The sequence below is a fragment of the Pleurodeles waltl genome, chromosome 2_1 (genome assembly GCF_031143425.1).
Source record: "Pleurodeles waltl isolate 20211129_DDA chromosome 2_1, aPleWal1.hap1.20221129, whole genome shotgun sequence".
Classification (NCBI taxonomy): domain Eukaryota; kingdom Metazoa; phylum Chordata; class Amphibia; order Caudata; family Salamandridae; genus Pleurodeles; species Pleurodeles waltl.
In genome coordinates this window covers 273,757,686-273,774,700 of record NC_090438.1, presented here as the reverse complement: position 1 = coordinate 273,774,700, position 17,015 = coordinate 273,757,686, and positions in this window count along the sequence as shown.

Sequence of the window (17,015 nt, the reverse complement as noted above, 5' to 3'; positions counted from 1 at the left end):
ATGGTAAGTATTAGCCTAGCTATAATATTTTCTAGAAGGATTGATGCAAGGAGATGTTTCTCCTCTGCAGCTCAGCAGGCCATATCCTCAAATGCACTATTTAACAAGGCTCAGCTCCTAGCCTGACCTTATTTAACATCTATATATCCAACTTGCAAGGCTAATAAGATCTTTTGGATTCATATTTTATGGGCATACGCTCACTATTGGCAGGCAATTCATCCTTAAAATGGAGAGCAATTCTTCAGCATATTAGAGAATGTTTTTAGAACGGAATGTCCTCCATGCACTAAAATCAAACTCAGACATGACTAAGTGCAGCTCGAGTCACAACCTAGGGTGCATTTTTATGAATTTATTAGGTCAGAGTAGTATCGACTTGCTACAGGCTTCTAAAAACTCTTAGAATATTATTCCTCTTGGTCCACCTGCTTTTTGGATCTACGTAGTCCAGGCAATAATATGACCTGGACTGAAGGAATGCTATCAATTTAGAGATAGCAAAATGCCCAGTCGCTCACTTGCAAGTAATCCAAATTGTAGCTCAGTGCCCAAGGACTTTAGTGAGTGCTCAAATGATTCCCTGCTTCAGCAGTAGAGGCAAATTATTCCTCTACTTGTTACCTAAAACATGTTTGCCACTCACCTTCAGGATTGAATCTCGTTTGATGGGTAGCTATATGCAAAAAAATGGCAATGTCATAGATGTATACTGGACTATGGGACTATGCCACTTGTAATACGGCAGACGAGATATCTATCTCCTTTTGATGCAGTATCCGGCCTGCCAAACTCTATCTAAATAAGGCCCAATGTGGTTTAGGAGCCACGATTTACCAATTAAAGGACTTGGGAAATGGGGGTGCAATTTTCTGGGACCTTTGAGATAAAGCTCTTTCATAGACCACTATACTCGGTCTTGCTTTTAAATGCCACTTTGATGGCTCTGGCAGTCACTTACAGCTGCTACGCTGAAAGTGACAGAGGCCATTTTTGGATGGTTACACTTGAAGACTGTAAAAGAGTGACATACCCCAGAAGACGCAAGGGGCGTTGTTGTATGTAGCTTTTGTTACTTAGAGAGAAGATGCCCAGTCAGTGGAATGCCCTAACAGCGACCGTCACATGCACTGTTTAAAAACCTAGGCCCATATTTATACTTTTTGACGCAAAACTGCGCTAACGCAGTTTTGCGTCAAAAAAATTAGCGCCGGCTAACGCCATTTTGAAGCGCCATGCGGGCGCCGTATTTATTGAATGACGTTAGCCGGCGTTAGCCGCCGACGCCGTCTGGTGTGCGTTACAAAAAACGACGTACACCAGGCAGCGCCGGCGTAGGGGAAAATGGAGCTTGGGCGTCAAGAAATGGGGCAAGTCAGGTTGAGGCAATTTTTGCGCCTCAACCCGATTTGCGCCATTTTTTTTTCACTCCCAACCCCCTTAGAAATGACTCCTGTCTTAGCAAAGACAGGAGTCATGCCCCCTTGCCCAATGGCCATGCCCAGGGGACTTCTGTCCCCTGGGCATGGTCATTGGGCATAGTGGCATGTAGGGGGCCACAAATCAGGCCCCCCCATGCCACAAAAAAAAATAAAAAAAATACTTACCTGAACTTACCTTAATGTCCCTGGGATGGGTCCCTCCAGCCTTGGGTGTCCTCCTGGGGTGGGCAAGGGTGACAGGGGGGGTCCCTGGGGACATGGGAGGGCACCTCTGGGCTCCTTCAGAGCCCACAGGTCCCTTAACGCCTGCCTTTTGCAGGCGCTAAAAAACGGCGCAAAAGCGGCCGTACGTCATTTTTTTTGACCCGCCCACTCCCGGGCGTGATTTTTGCTCGGGAGTATAAATCCGACGCACATGCCTCGGAGTCGATTTTTTAGACGGGAACGCCTACCTTGCATCTCATTAACGCAAAGTAGGTGTCCACGCTAAAAAATGACGCTGACTCCATGGACTTTGGCGCTAGACGCGTCTAACTCCAAAGTATAAATATGGAGTTAGTTTTGCGTCGAATTGCGTAAAAAAAACGACGCAATTCCGGCGCAAACGGAGTATAAATATGCCCCCTAATTCATCCATTCAGTCTGATTGAAGATGGTAAACTGTCGGGAGGTGGAAAGGTGAGAATCGTTCTCTATGAGGGCACAAAAAAAAGAAAGGGAAAATGAATAGCTTTACCCTTTCAGTGATATGGATAGAGAGTATGCCATTTAAGTGAACCACATGTTGCAGGAAAATATAACCAGGTGAAGAGAACTGTTATGCCATGTTTGTGGGACATCAACAATCACATCAATATGAACCACAGGGCCCACAGTGGAGCTTTGCCTTTTGCATAAATCTCACAATTCGTAATATATTTATGTATTATTTGTAAAAAAAAAAAAAAGCAGACATCCACGCAGAAGGGCATTGTGCTTCTGACAGCAGTGGGCACTTGAGGAAAGAAGAAGGGAAAGAAAGGAAAGAAAACCGCAAGCCTCAGCAAAAAATGAACATTTTTATTGCTTTCCTGAAAGACAAATAGTTCTGGATGTCCAGCAAGGAACGAGGAAGGTCATTCAAGGTTTTTGAGTCTAAGAAAGTCATGGCCTTACATCCCGGACTGTGTCAAGTTAACCAAGGGAATAGGCAGAAAGCAAACGTGACCTAGAATGCAGGGATCAAGAGGCCCGAGACACCGAGAAGCGATCACAGAGGCAAGAATGCTCTCTGCCACAGAAAGATCTGCGATTTGTGCGAAGAGTTTTATTCGTAACTCTGAGACACTGGGAACCAGCGAAGCTTACCATGGACATAGAAAATAGTCAAAATGTACCCACATTTTGTTTACTTTTTAAATAATGTGGAAAAAGTCCTGTGCAAGATAGCAAATGATTTTTCTTCTAATACAAGGCTGCAATAAAATCTGTAAAACGAAGCAAAGCTTTTTTACCACCGTTTTTGTATTTTTTGGAGAGGTAGTTGATTTTTCCTATATTTTGTGATTTCTACCTACTTGTCGCTTATAGTGTGAACGGTTCTAAAACGTTTTTTTTTTTTTCAATTTGAGCAGGATGAAAGAGGGAAAAAAATATTTCTCGTGGGTACCAGTTCAATATGGAATAAACCACCCATCATTCATGTTGCAAATGTATCGAAAAAGGGAAGGTCTCAACCACATTGACAATTCGTTATAGATAATATGCCCAACATTGAAAGTGCAAAGAAACAATAAAGTGCAATTAATGCTAAGTGAAGTGCATTCAAAGTTGCTAATATCCACGTTCAACATTTCTCAAGGGTAACAGACCTCTTAACAAATAGTAATCCTAAACAGTAAAGTGCAAAAGAGTACTATTAACTGCGAGCGTGCAGAGAAGTGCAAAGCAGAAGTGGAATAAAAAACATCAACAGTTCAGAAAAGCACGTTCAATAACGGGACCATTCAAACAGAACTGACAGTGAAATCTAAAGAGTGTGCGTTACACAAGAGAGTCATGTAATATGGGAAGCCGTTCATGTCAAAATTACAGCCCCCTATATAGGACACCTCCTGAAATGCATAGCATGTTGCAAAATGAATATGACACACACCAGAATGAATGTACTATGTGTCAAAATAAATATGATACCTGGCAGTGGGAATCTGACTTGAAGCAAAACAAATATGAAACTAGGCAAAGTGCATATGCTACTTAGGGATTATTATGAATAACTCACACTCAAAATTGAATAAGAGATATACTGAAATATATATCAATCATACTGAAATAATAATATGTCCCTCACTGTAAATAATAAAGCAATCACTGAAACACATAAAATATTCATAAAAAAGAATGGGACATTCCATGAAATGACTGACATATGCCAAGAGGAATATGACACACATTGGAATGTATATAACAGATTGAAATGAATATAAGGTACTGAAATGAAAATGCATTATTCTGAGAGGAATACAATGTGCAATGAACATTACATTTATTTAAAAAATGAATATGGTTTGCATTGAAAGTAATTTGATACACATTGACATGATTGTGATATGTGTTGCAATTGCTACGAGTCATGTTAAAATCAATATCATGCTTTAATGTGAATCAGACATCCATTAAAAGGAATATAACACGTGATAACATGAATATGACATGCATTGAAATTAATATGAGCCCCTTTGAAATTAATTCAACATGCCTTAAACTAAATATGACCAATGCTGAAATTAAAATGAAACTTGTCAAAATTAAGTTATGATTTGAAATCAGTATGATACAAATCAACATGAATATTGCACATATTGAAATTAATTTGACCTATGTTGAAATGGATATGACACTTGTTAAAATTATTATGTCAGTTGTTCAGATAAATATGACATCCGTTGAAATGAATGTGCCATTCATTTAAATCAATATGACAAATATTAAGAATAATAAGAACTACTTTCAAATGAATATGACATCTGATGAAGTTGATATTACACATATCAAAATTATTATGACATTCATTAACATGAATATGACACTTTTTGAAATAGATATGAAACTATGTGAGATAAATATTGCATGCTTTGAAATGAATAAAGCACATATCGAAATGAACACAAGCCATGTGTAAATGAATATGACCACTGTTTAAATAAATATGGCTTGCCTTGAATCGATGTTGATTTGCTTTAAAATTTACATTACATACTGAAATTAATATTACATATTCTAAAAGGATATGATATGAACAAAAATTAATTAACTAAAATAAATATATGTTTTCGATTCTGTGCTACATTTAGTTTTTGCCGGCTTTCGGACTCTGAACACTTTACCACTGCTGACCAGTGCTATAGTGCACGTGCTCTCTGTCTAAATTGTACTGATGATTAGTTTATCCATAATTGTCATATTTGTTTACCAGTAAGTCTCTAGTATAGTGCAACATGTGTCCCCTGGACCTGTAAATCAAATGCTACTATTGGGCCTGCAGCACTGATTGTGCCACTCACATGAGTAGCCCTGTAAACATGTTTCAGACCTGCTACTAAAATGTCTGTGTGGGCAGTTTTAAACTGCCATTCCAACCTGGTAAGTGCACCCACTTGCCCGGCCCAAATCTTCCCTTTTACTACATGTAAGGCATCCCTAAGGCAGCCCTATGGACAGGGTGTGGCGTATTCAAAATGTATAACATATACTCGGGTATTTTACATGCCCTGATAATGAAATAATGCTAATATCGTTTTTCACTATTGCAAGGCCTATCTCTCCCATAGGGTAACATTGGGGATTGCCTTGAAATATCTTTTAACTGTAATTTCCCATTTGGAGCAGATAGAGATGTGGAGATTGAGGTCTCTGAACTCACAATTTAAAAATACATATGTTGGTGGAGTTGGTTTTTAAATTGTGAGTTTTAAAATGCAACTTTTAGAAAGTGAGCATTTTATTGCTAAACCATTCTGTGTCTCTCCCTGGCTGTGGAATACTTGTCTGGGACAGGATGACATTTGGGCTGTTTGTGAATTCCATGCATATTCTGATGGGTCTTCCTGAGCTAAAGTGGTGAGAGGAGCTGAAACTTTCACCTGAATAGGGCTGTGCCTATCCTTACACAAAGCAGTCTCCAACCCCATGAAATGTATCTGGAGCCAGGGCAGGAAAGGAAGGGTCTTGTGCCCTTGTGCAAATAATTCTCTTTGAAGTTTTCCTACTTCAAAGGCAGAAATGGGTAAGAGGACCAGACCTCTGACCCCACAAACGTAGAATCCTTCTGGACTTAGGACATTCTGCCAGGAAGAAGAGCTGGATGCTGTTGGATGGACTGCCACTCCACCTGTTGCTCTGCTGTGCTGGCCCACTGCTTTCTGCATCTGTCCTGGGATTGAAAGAACTGGACTTTGCTTTCTATATCCTGCTTCCAAAGTTTCTCTAGGGGCTTGGACTGAGCTTTCCTCCTGTTAGGAAGTCTCAGATATATTAAAGACTTCATCTGCCAGCACCTGGGCTCTCTTGCTGAGAGTCCCGACTTGCTTAAGTGATGCCAAATCCAGTTCCTGGACCCTTGGGAGTGAGTTCTGGTGCAACCAAAATGAAACCATGTACATTGACACCAGAGCGGCTTCGGAACAGGTGCCGCTGTCTGACTCCGCTCAGCTGCCGAGACCCGAGCTGTGGTTCCCACTGAGGGCAATGACGGAGACCGATGCTGCAGGCCCAATGCCACCGCAGCAACTGCGAAGTCCCCCCACAGCGTGAGTCATGAGAACAGTCTCACTGATGCCTGTGACACCCAACTCTGCAGTACCATTGGCCCCATGGTGTGATTGAGACACCATGAAATTGATGCCTCATGTCTTGACCTGCTGGATTCATCGACCCAACCTTGTCAAAAGGAACCAATGCCTCACCACCGATGCCACATCACCTCCCCTGCAACCGTAAGGAACCGATGCCTCATCTCCCCTGCCTAGCAGTAAGATACCAATGCCTCCCTTCCACTGTAGCAGTAAGGAATCAACACCATACTGACTCCAGTGACGCCTCACCTCTGTGACTCTATGCAAAGTCTTTGTTTCTTCATTTTCTATGGTACAGTACCTGGGGTCCGAGCGACTCCATGACTGCCATACTCCCACGGAGGCCAGACTGTTGCGAATGACTCCGTCAAGATGTCATGATAGCCCAAGTTGGAGCTATTGTGTTTCCAAGTGCTATACTAAGATTTAGGGCCTGATTACGAGTTTGGTGGTCGGGCCACCAGACCGCCATGTTGGCGGTCCCAAAAGGATTGCCACGCTTGCGGTTCCCAGACCACCGTCTTATGATTCATACAGGCAGGGCCGCCATCCACCAGGCAAAAAAGGCAGACTGACAGCAGCGTGGCGGCGTGGATTTAGGTGGTCTGACCTCCAATGCAATCAGTGCAGCAGCAAAACACCAAGCCTATTACAAACACACAGTTGCCGCAGTGGTCAGCCATTAGCGGTCAACCACCACGGTCTGCCTTCAGCAAAGTAACAAACAAGTGTACTCTGGATGAATTAAAAAACAACACAGCCGACACACAATGGCTAAGTGGATGCACCTGCTAAGGATGCTATAAAACACACCCCTTCACAGACCACAATCCTTTGCATTTCCACTGCAGCATAGCAAGACAGACCACACATCATTTCATCAATTTTTTGTCTTAAGGCATCCCTTTTTCCCCCATCCCATTTTACACCTTTCACACACATCGTCTATTTGTTTTCCCATATTCACTTGTCTTGTTCAGTTAGTCACTGTCACCCTCTTTAATTTCCAGGCATGTCACAGGCCAAAAATCCATGATTTTCATAGGATGAGTTGAGAGTCATGGTGGATGAAATCATTATAGTAGAACCACAATTGTTAGGAGCGCAAGTCCAGCACACTCCTCTCAGTAAGGAAATGAAAATGTGGGACAGGATAGTTGACAGAGTGAATGCTGTAGACACCATCCTGCACACAAAGGAGGAAATTAGGAAGAGGTGGAACGACCTCAGGGGCAAGGTCAGTTCCCTGGTCTCCAGGCAGCAGGTGGAAGCCAAGAACACTGCTAGTGGCCCTCCCATTGCCCTGTTAAGACTCTTTCCCTGGGAGAATGTCCTGCCATCCTGCATCCTCATAACTTGACAGGAATAACTGGGGGAGTGGAGTCTGGTAAGTCACACACAAATAATGTCACAAAACTGCAATGCCATGCCATGCATGCTCCCACCTTAGCTGTTGCCACTGTGTTGTTCATATACATCAACAAAATTCAATGCCCAGAGTATGTGAGTTGTAATACTGTCAATCTGTATAAATGGATCCAACATCACAGCTATCAAGGCCCATCACATGCCATATGTCAAAATGGTGTCTGGAAATCTCACAAAAACAAAAACACATTCCAGGATTCATCGTATGTCCCAAAATGTAAACTTATGCTCAAACCTAAATGCTGCCTAGTACAGATATGTAATACCAAACGTTTGTGAAGTTTTTTGGGGAGTAGAGAGAGTGACCTGACTGCAACTCCCAGGAGGCACTGTTCCAGTAATTCTTAACACCAGTCCAGTGGTCACTTGTCCAAATACCCTTGTTTGTGAACTCTCAATTGTAGTGTACTCACCAGAGAGGATACAATTTGTCAAGTGTGTGTAGTAGAGGGAATGACTGGACTACAACTTCCAGGAGGCCCTGTTCCAGTAACTCCAAACACCAATCCAGTGGTCACTTGTCCAAATAGACTAATTTATGAACTCTCAATTGAAGTGTACTTACTTAGGAGTGATCAAGATACAGATCATACTCAAATTAAAGAAGTGTCTGTCTACATAGCTCCATGTTGACTTGCTAACCCAATATGAAACTATTGAGGAATGACAATTTGCCCAGTGTGTACAACAAGTATTCATAAGGCCTCAAGATGCATCACCAGATTGGTATTGGCAGCAGAAATATTGACATAGCACTGTTTACAGGATGACTCCAGTCACATAGGGGGTCATTACAACATTGGCGGCTGGCAACTGCACTCCTGCGGTGCCCATTATGACATCCCCGCTGTCTGAACTCTTGTAAATCATGAATGATTGTCTCATACTAAGCAAATTAACATATTTACAGGTACAGACCTCTAGATCACGGAAAGAAGGGATTTGTCAGACATCGTCCTGCAGAATAGGCAAACATGAAGTAGTTGATGTCACCAGCTTGAGCCTTTCACGTACCACACCAAAGTAATCCAACACCACATAATCCAAGATTCAGACAGATGGCAGTACAACAGTTCTGGATCACAGGGCCTTTATAATCCAACACTCATGCATCTGGTGATATGACACAAACATATGTCAGTGTTTTGGCACAGGCACTGTGGCCTACACAGATGAAAAACTTTTACAGCTACATACTGGTCATACTAAACGTGTTTAGCAAATGTGAAGGAACAATGACTTGGTTGTAAACTAGGACTAGATACTTGATGACCACATTATGACATACATGATGCATCATGCCCACCACATGACACAAAACAAGTGCAATGGGCACTTCTGAACCTCCACCAAAACACTGTGCAAACTGTCTTGGTACAGGTCTCACACACCCAAATTCTGCAACCCACATTACCTGGACAAATCCATGCCCACTTTGTATGTCAGAACAGCATCACATACCTGCCAATGTCACAACTCTGAAATGTCCACATGAGATGTCATGACGAAGGTACCTGTACAAAGAACAAAACAAGGCTTATAGGCTTAAAACCATACATATGATACATGTCACATAGCAAGCATCTGGAAAACAAGTTACATTGCAAAGAAATTGACACAAAGTAACATCATCAAGGTGGGGATGTGTCAAAAGCTATCTTATCTATCAGCCTTTTGCTGATTTTTGCAGAGTATCAGCTCCCACACTGTTTCAAAAACACTAAACTCCACACATTCCCATGACTACAGTTCATTTTACAGTCACAGTCAATACATCACATGACATACTTAGATTTACAAGAAGTAGCTATGGATGAGATTTTCTCACAAGTCAGCTCCTTCCTCTTTACCACTGTCATCTTCATTTGGCATTTCAGGATTCTCACCTGGTGGCACTGCAGACTCCCCCTCCTCTGAGATTTACAGGATATTTCTCAGCAGGGCGATGTTGTGGAGCACTTAGCATGCTACAGTGATCTGACACACTTTACCGGGTGAGTAGACGAGGGATCCACCAGTCCTGTTCAGATAGCGGAATGTAACCAAGGATGGTTTGGAAATGCCAAGTCTCCTGTTAAGGAAGGGGACAAAGGTGCAACAATGAGTCACTCACTTCATGATTGCAGCATTTGACATTGCTCACACACAATCAGTACAGATGTGACTTACCAACCAGCTCAGCTCTCTATGGTTCCATTTGTGACATCCGCTGGAGTATGGCGCTGTTCTGCATTACCAAGGAATCATGGGCTGATCCAGGAAAACAGGAACACTCATTTTAGATGTAGAGATCCACCAAACAGGCAACTTGCACGTAGATCGAATGGACATTTTTTCTGTTGCAATAGACTTGTTCCGTGGCCTATGGTAGCACCAGGCCAACATGTGTGCCATCAATGGCCCAGATGTGGGATGCGTGCAAAACTTTAGAAGTCAGCCTTCACATTGCTTAAATCCTCACGTCAGGGGAACATGAGGTAGCTGTCTATATTTTTCAACACTGCTGATAGGAAATATGGACCCTGTGACCAGGAATCGCAACACTGATATGACTTGTACAATGGGTGGTATGCAGTATGGATTACTGTTAGCTAGCATCAGTTCTGGCTCCAACTGGTGGCATGAGTCCACTATTGTTTGACTATTCAGGCGGTAGAGCTGGATGATGTGGCATTCCTCCTTGGTCTAAAGATATGGCAATGGATGGTAGAGAGGAGGTTGTTGCATCCTCCCCTTCCCAGGGTACCAATGTGTGAAAAGACATGATTTGGAACATTAGTCACTGTGTCCAAAGCAACATGATGCCTGCTAACAATATCATGTGACAAAGCATTTCTGACTGGATATATATAACACCCAGAACATATGACAGCTGGCAACCACACAAGGGTCAAATGTGACCCCATGGTTGTGAACACGTGTCCACAACATGGATTCAGGCGACAACTAACTATCTGCTACACAGTTTCCCCTCAAAATCTGACTGTATTTACCAGCTCCCAAAAATACTGTCAACGGGGGTGACTCGTACACCGCCATCATATACCATCTGTGCCCTACAAACTACTACACTGGTGATTGTGTAGTCAGACCTGCACAACAAGACAGATTGAGGATATTTGTGATGATATTAAACTTAAATTGTTTTTGTGATGCATATAACAGAGCCATATACAGTCTTTCAAACTGCCAAAATGGCGGATGCCTGACAAACTCCACTGGACATCAGGGACCGCCCACAGCCGGCAGCAGAAGTCTTCTGCACAGTAGGTGGTTTCAAACAGCGGCAGACACAGCCATAGGCTAACATAGTTGCCTGTGGTGGTAGCTCCCCAATGGCTATGTCTGTCAACAGTGAGGACCACGTATGTGGCATACGTGTACCCCGTGTTGTGCAAAATCAGTCATTTGACTCCTGATACTGCTGCCAGCAACACCTCCACCACTTCAGCGGCTGTGTGCTCTGGGAGCAATCATGCCATGTCCAGCAGGTGAAAGGACTTTCTCTGGAATGACTTGTGAGCAACGTTCTTCCCCTGTATGGTCCGCTCTACTGCTCACCAGAGGAACAGGTAAGTACCTCAAAATTGACTCTGTTCAACACCTTTCTTTCCCTCCTCACAGGCGTCAAAGTGCCCCTTTGTGCCAGTTAGACTTCTTGTGTGCCTGTTGTGGCAGTCTGTGTGGCACCAATGGGATGTAAATGGTGCCAGTATTGGAGACCAGTACTATATGTTGTGCTTATTCACATTGTGTTGTGTGATGTTTTTGGGGCCCTAGATCCTCCTTATGTTAGATGCACATAGCTAGGCAAGGAGACTTTACTGCCATCCAGTGACTTTTTTTTGGTTTATGATGACTATAAATGTTAGACAATATGTATGTGCATGACAGCATGAGCCATGTGCACCTTGCCTGAGTCATTGAGGATATTGCAAGCAATGTGTATTGTGCCGCAGATCTTTCACACCACATCTGGCTTTGCCAAACTATTGACTGGAACGCATATCATGACTTACTGTGCCCTTCAGGTTGCCCCACAAGCCACATTGCTGATGGCCACACAATTTACTGTCTTGCATGGAAGTGATGGAAATGAGAGTGTCATCTAGGTTCTGTATGCTCAGCCTGCAGAGATCAAGGCCTGTCAAATGTAACTGCCAATATGAGAGATAGTCCAGGCTGTGGGAGAGTCACTGTGGCTATGCAACTGTGGCACTGTGCCCACTTTCTGTAGACATGCAGATCCTGTCAGGTGGTCAATATGAGGCTCTAGTGGCAAAACCTGCCCTGAATGCTTCTGTCCATTGACTAGATTAGGAATGGGTACTGAGGTAAATCTATGAACTAGCCCATATGTGCATTTTGCATCATTGTCAAAGTGTGTCTTTGACTCATGACAGGACCGTTACTACCACAGCTCTGTTGTCACCTTCATGGAAGTCATATTTGTCCTGTACAGGCTTATTGTACAAATTTCAGACCCACAGAGCATTCCGGGGAGGCCATGACATGTGACTCATTAGCTTAGTTACATAGCAGAAATTATACAATACATCCCTTTGTATGTTGGATGCTGTCTCTGTAGGCTAGAAACATATGTTTAAAGGAGTGTTTTATAGAACAGGTACATACCACCGAAACCTACTCTGCAGTCCATGAGTCTGCAATTGGTAGGCCACATGTCCACACATGCACAGGGTAGACACTTCCAGTACCTGCCATGCCAGCCCTTTCATTGGCACTCAAGTGTAAAGGTGAAGTCTGTACTAGGATAGTTGCTTGTAGGGACTGTATGCACTGAGTCAATGTTGCAGAGTGTAAATGTGTTTGTCCAGTCAGGCCTAAGGAGTTTACTCTTCAGAAACCACATTGGTGTGTGGTGTTTCATTCTGGCTCACATCACAGTACAGGTTGCTGGAGCATTGAATACCTGATGTCATTAGGCTTGCTTAGTCATTGTAGCCCTTGAGCAGGGTAGTGGGTTAGTCTGCAGATGAATCCAAAAGTGTGTAGTCATGTCCCTGTACTTATTGACATGTGTGCTTCACACTTGTCATGTGTTGACAAATTGCCCATTTTATGCTTGATGTTTCTGATGTGTGTGACACAACCATTTGTCAAAAACTTGTGTTTGTAATTGCTTGATTTGTCTCTTGCATCCATATAGGTAAACACCCATCAAAAGAAGGAGATTTGGAGAGCCATCGCCCAGAAGGTGCAGACCCTGGGGGTCCATAGCCGGCAAAGCGACCACTGTTGCAAGAGGTGGGGGAACCTGAGGAGCTGGGCCAGAAGATCGCAGGGGTTCAGCAGGGGCTGTCCTCCCAATGTGGGCAGGGCACACCAGGAAGCATGACCCCCCTAAGGGTCCGCATTCTGGCAGTAGCATACTCAAACCTTGATGGGCATTTGCAGGGAGCATAGCAGCCACAAGGGGGCGAGTACAGGACATATTCCTGCCTGTCACATAGCCAAGTTGATAAGTTAGGTTCCGACATCTCCTCCTGATGACTTTGGATGGGCCGTGTGTGACACACAAGATGAGTAACTGTTTGTGTAGATAAGTAATTTGGTGCATATTGATGTGCCTTGCCTAGTAGCACAGGGACCTAGGACACAACTAAGTACAATCCATAAAACAATTGCTCTCTAGGGACAACACATTGCTTTGTACAGTGATCAATCAAGAAAGGTTTGTTGTTGTAGTTTGTCTAAATTCTACACAACAGACAACTACTCCTCAGTGTTACAGTCCATCGAGAAAGAAGTGATGGATCACTGTCCTCAGCCATGTGTCTGGTCAAGTGAGTAAATTGGCATCTGCTCCCCAGATGCCACTTGTTTTCAGTGTGTGATGAGTGCTGGAACCTCACTACTGTCTGACATGTGAAGGTGTCATCAAAATTTTCCCTTGGTAATTGAGTGGGGAATGTCCATTGACATGATTTATGGCCCATCACTGTTGCCGAAATTCCTTGTGCCAACATGTTAGCATGTGTCCCGTTCTCTTTTGACAAAATGTGTACACTGCTATTTCATGCTTTGTCCACCTGTGTTCATGGGATGAATATTGTATTCCCTAACATATATTTGCATGCCAACCTGTCTTTGGAATTGGACATATGCAATGTGGCTACATTTAATGTGGTGTCACAGACAGGAGTGTGTCACCATTGATTGTTGGCTCATACATACCCTCACCTGTCATTGCATGTCATTTGGCATGTACAACTACAGTAGCAATGAGAAGCACGACAGGTAGGACTAGAGTTTTTATACACAATGTCCATTTCCATGCCATTGATGTGCATCAATTGGCAAAGTGCACTGCACATGTGAAATGGGAATGATTTGTTACCTGACTGTTGGCACACATTATGGAGTGACTTGCAGTTATGTTGGAATCACATGTGGTTGGGTAGAACCATTCATCCACGCACATCTGAGTACATGACCAAAATGGAGACAGTAATGTAGCTTCCCATAGGGCAAAATGTCGAGGGCCTACTACAAGTGCTTGCAAATCCCTGGGCCTATCCATCATACAAAGGACTCATGGCTTCTACTGATCAGAGTATTTCATTGTAAGGGGTGCCGGATAGTAGTGGTGATTTTCCTAGGGATAGCTGTTTCCTTGTGTTATGTATTTTAGCGACATATCTCCCTGTCAATTTGCTCATTTTGCCTACAGTGTACATCTCCATGCCAAATATGTAGTGTATCTGAGCAACAGCAGTACTACCTCCATGACTCCATTAGGACAATTTACATATGGTGAAGTATGCATTTTGATATGTTTCCAGTGTGACATGAGTATTTCAATATAACCTTCTTCAGGATACCGTACTGCTGTCAGCAACATGGAAGAAATTGGAGCATAATTTCTTATTGTTGTGTTCATGTGGCATGCATGCATATGTTATGGTTCATGTAGGAGCCACCTTGAAGTAGTTTGTTGCTGGGGCCTACTTGACATCATGGTAATGTTTGCAAATCACAGCTTTTGTTCAAGTGTGATCAGGAACATGTGGAGACCCTTTTCCCCTTTGTATTTGCAGCATCATCCCAGGAGAGTGAAGGAGACAGGGCGAAATCAAGTGGAGAAGCATCTGGCCACGGTACATCCAGTCAAGACACCACCGACACAGAGGGACCCAGTGGCCTGGAAGGTGAGGGGAGTGCCACAGAGGACACAAGATCAACCTCATCATCTTCAGATTCTACCTCCAGTGGCCACTCCCTAGTCGTTGGGGACCCATCAGGACCTGTTCCTGTACCACCCTTGTCCGCCATCCCCAGTACTAGCACCACCCTCTCTGTTGCTCTCCACCCAATTGGTCGTGCCCACTCACCTAAGAAGGTGGGCGTCCCCTTTGCCCCAGGTACCGCAGTGCCAGCCCCTGTTACTCCTTCTGCCCTGAGTGAGAAAGCTATTGACCTCCTGAGGAGTATCAGGAGGTCAATAGCCTTCTGTGGGGCAGACTGCCATTGTGAATGCCATCCAGGGGTTGGCAAGCCAACTTCAGACAAATTATTTCCTGAAAAACATTCATAGTGACAAATCTGGCCTACAGAGATCTTTTCAGGCTCTGTCCTCCTCACTGATGACAGCAATCCATCCCCAATCCTCCCTCCCACCACCTCCCTCTTCCCTATTCCATATTCCCATACTTGTCCTAAGCACACAGACACATCCGCATGCACCAACCTCAACACACACAAGCAGCACACAACAACATAAAATCCACCAGACACACCGGCATGCAGGCACTCAACATTCACCCACAGACACCACATCAGCCACCATTTCAACAGACACCTCTACCGACCCACACACCACATCCATCATACCCACAGACACCATCACAACACCCAGTGACACATTCATCACACACACCATACACCCAGACAACAGCTCACAACCCACGGGCTCACACCCACAGACACATCCACCACACCCACAGACACCACCTGACACCTACACATATCAACCATACTGTTAGAATTGGGGTTTTTGGTTGGCAGTCAGGTTAGGGCAGAGGCCCTGTTTTATACCCAAATGTGCCTTTGAAGTGGGGGAGACTTCAAAGAGTGGCTAAGAAGTGCACCAGGTCCCCTTTCAGTTCAATCCTGTCTGCCAGAGTCCCAGTAGGGGGTGTGGCAGTCCTTTGTGTGAGAGCAGGCCCTCCACCCTCCCAGCCCAGGAAGACCCATTCCAAATGCAGATGTATGCAAGTGAGGCTGAGTACCCTGTGTTTGGGGTGTGTCTGAGTGAATGCACAAGGAGCTGTCAACTAAGCCCAGCCAGACGTGGATTGTAAGGCACAGAAAGAATTAAGTTCAAAGAAATGCTCACTTTCTAAAAGTGGCATTTCTAGAATAGTAATATTAAATCCAACTTCACCAGTCAGCAGGATTTGGTATTACCATTCTGGCCATGCTAAATATGACCTTCCTACTCCTTTCAGATCAGCAGCTACCACTTCAATACTGTATGAGGGCAGCCCCAATGTTAGCCTATGAAGGGAGAAGGCCTCACAGTAGTGTAAAAACGAATTTAGGAGTTTTACACTACCAGGACATGTAAACTAAACAGGTACATGTCCTGCCTTTCACCCACACAGCACCCTGCTCTAGGGGTTACCTAGGGCACACATTAGAGGTGATTTATATGTGGAGAAAGGGGAGGTTTAGGCTTGGCAAGTACTTTTAAATGCCAAGTCGAGGTGACAGTGAAACTGCACACACAGGCCTTGCAATGGCAGGCCTGAGACAAGGTAAAGGGGCTACTTAAGTGGGTGGCACAACCAGCGCTGCAGGCCCACTAGTAGCATTTAATCTACAGGCCCTAGGTACCTATAGTGCACAATACTAGGGACTTATAAGTAAATTAAATAGTCCAATCAGCTATGATCCAAGGTTACCATGTTTAAAGAGAGAGAGCATATGCACTTTAGCACTGGTTAGCAGTGGTAAAGTGCGCAGAATCTAAAAGCCAGCAAAAACAGTGTCCAAAAAGTGGAGGGAGGCAGGCAAAAAGTTAGGGGTGACCACCCTCAGGCTGTCAGGTCTAATATGTGTCCCCCCAGCTGAAAGTGGGCAGAGCTACCCGACCTCCTGGGAGCTCTCATCGCTAATGCTGAAGTATCTGGAGAGACCATCAGCATTGGCGTGGTCAACCCCTGGGCGATGCTCCAACGTAAAGTCCATCCCCTGTAGGGAAATGGACCACCTCAAGAGTTTAGGATTTTCACCCCTCATCTGCATGAGCCATCTGAGGGGCCTGTGGTCTGTCTGAACCCGGAAGTGA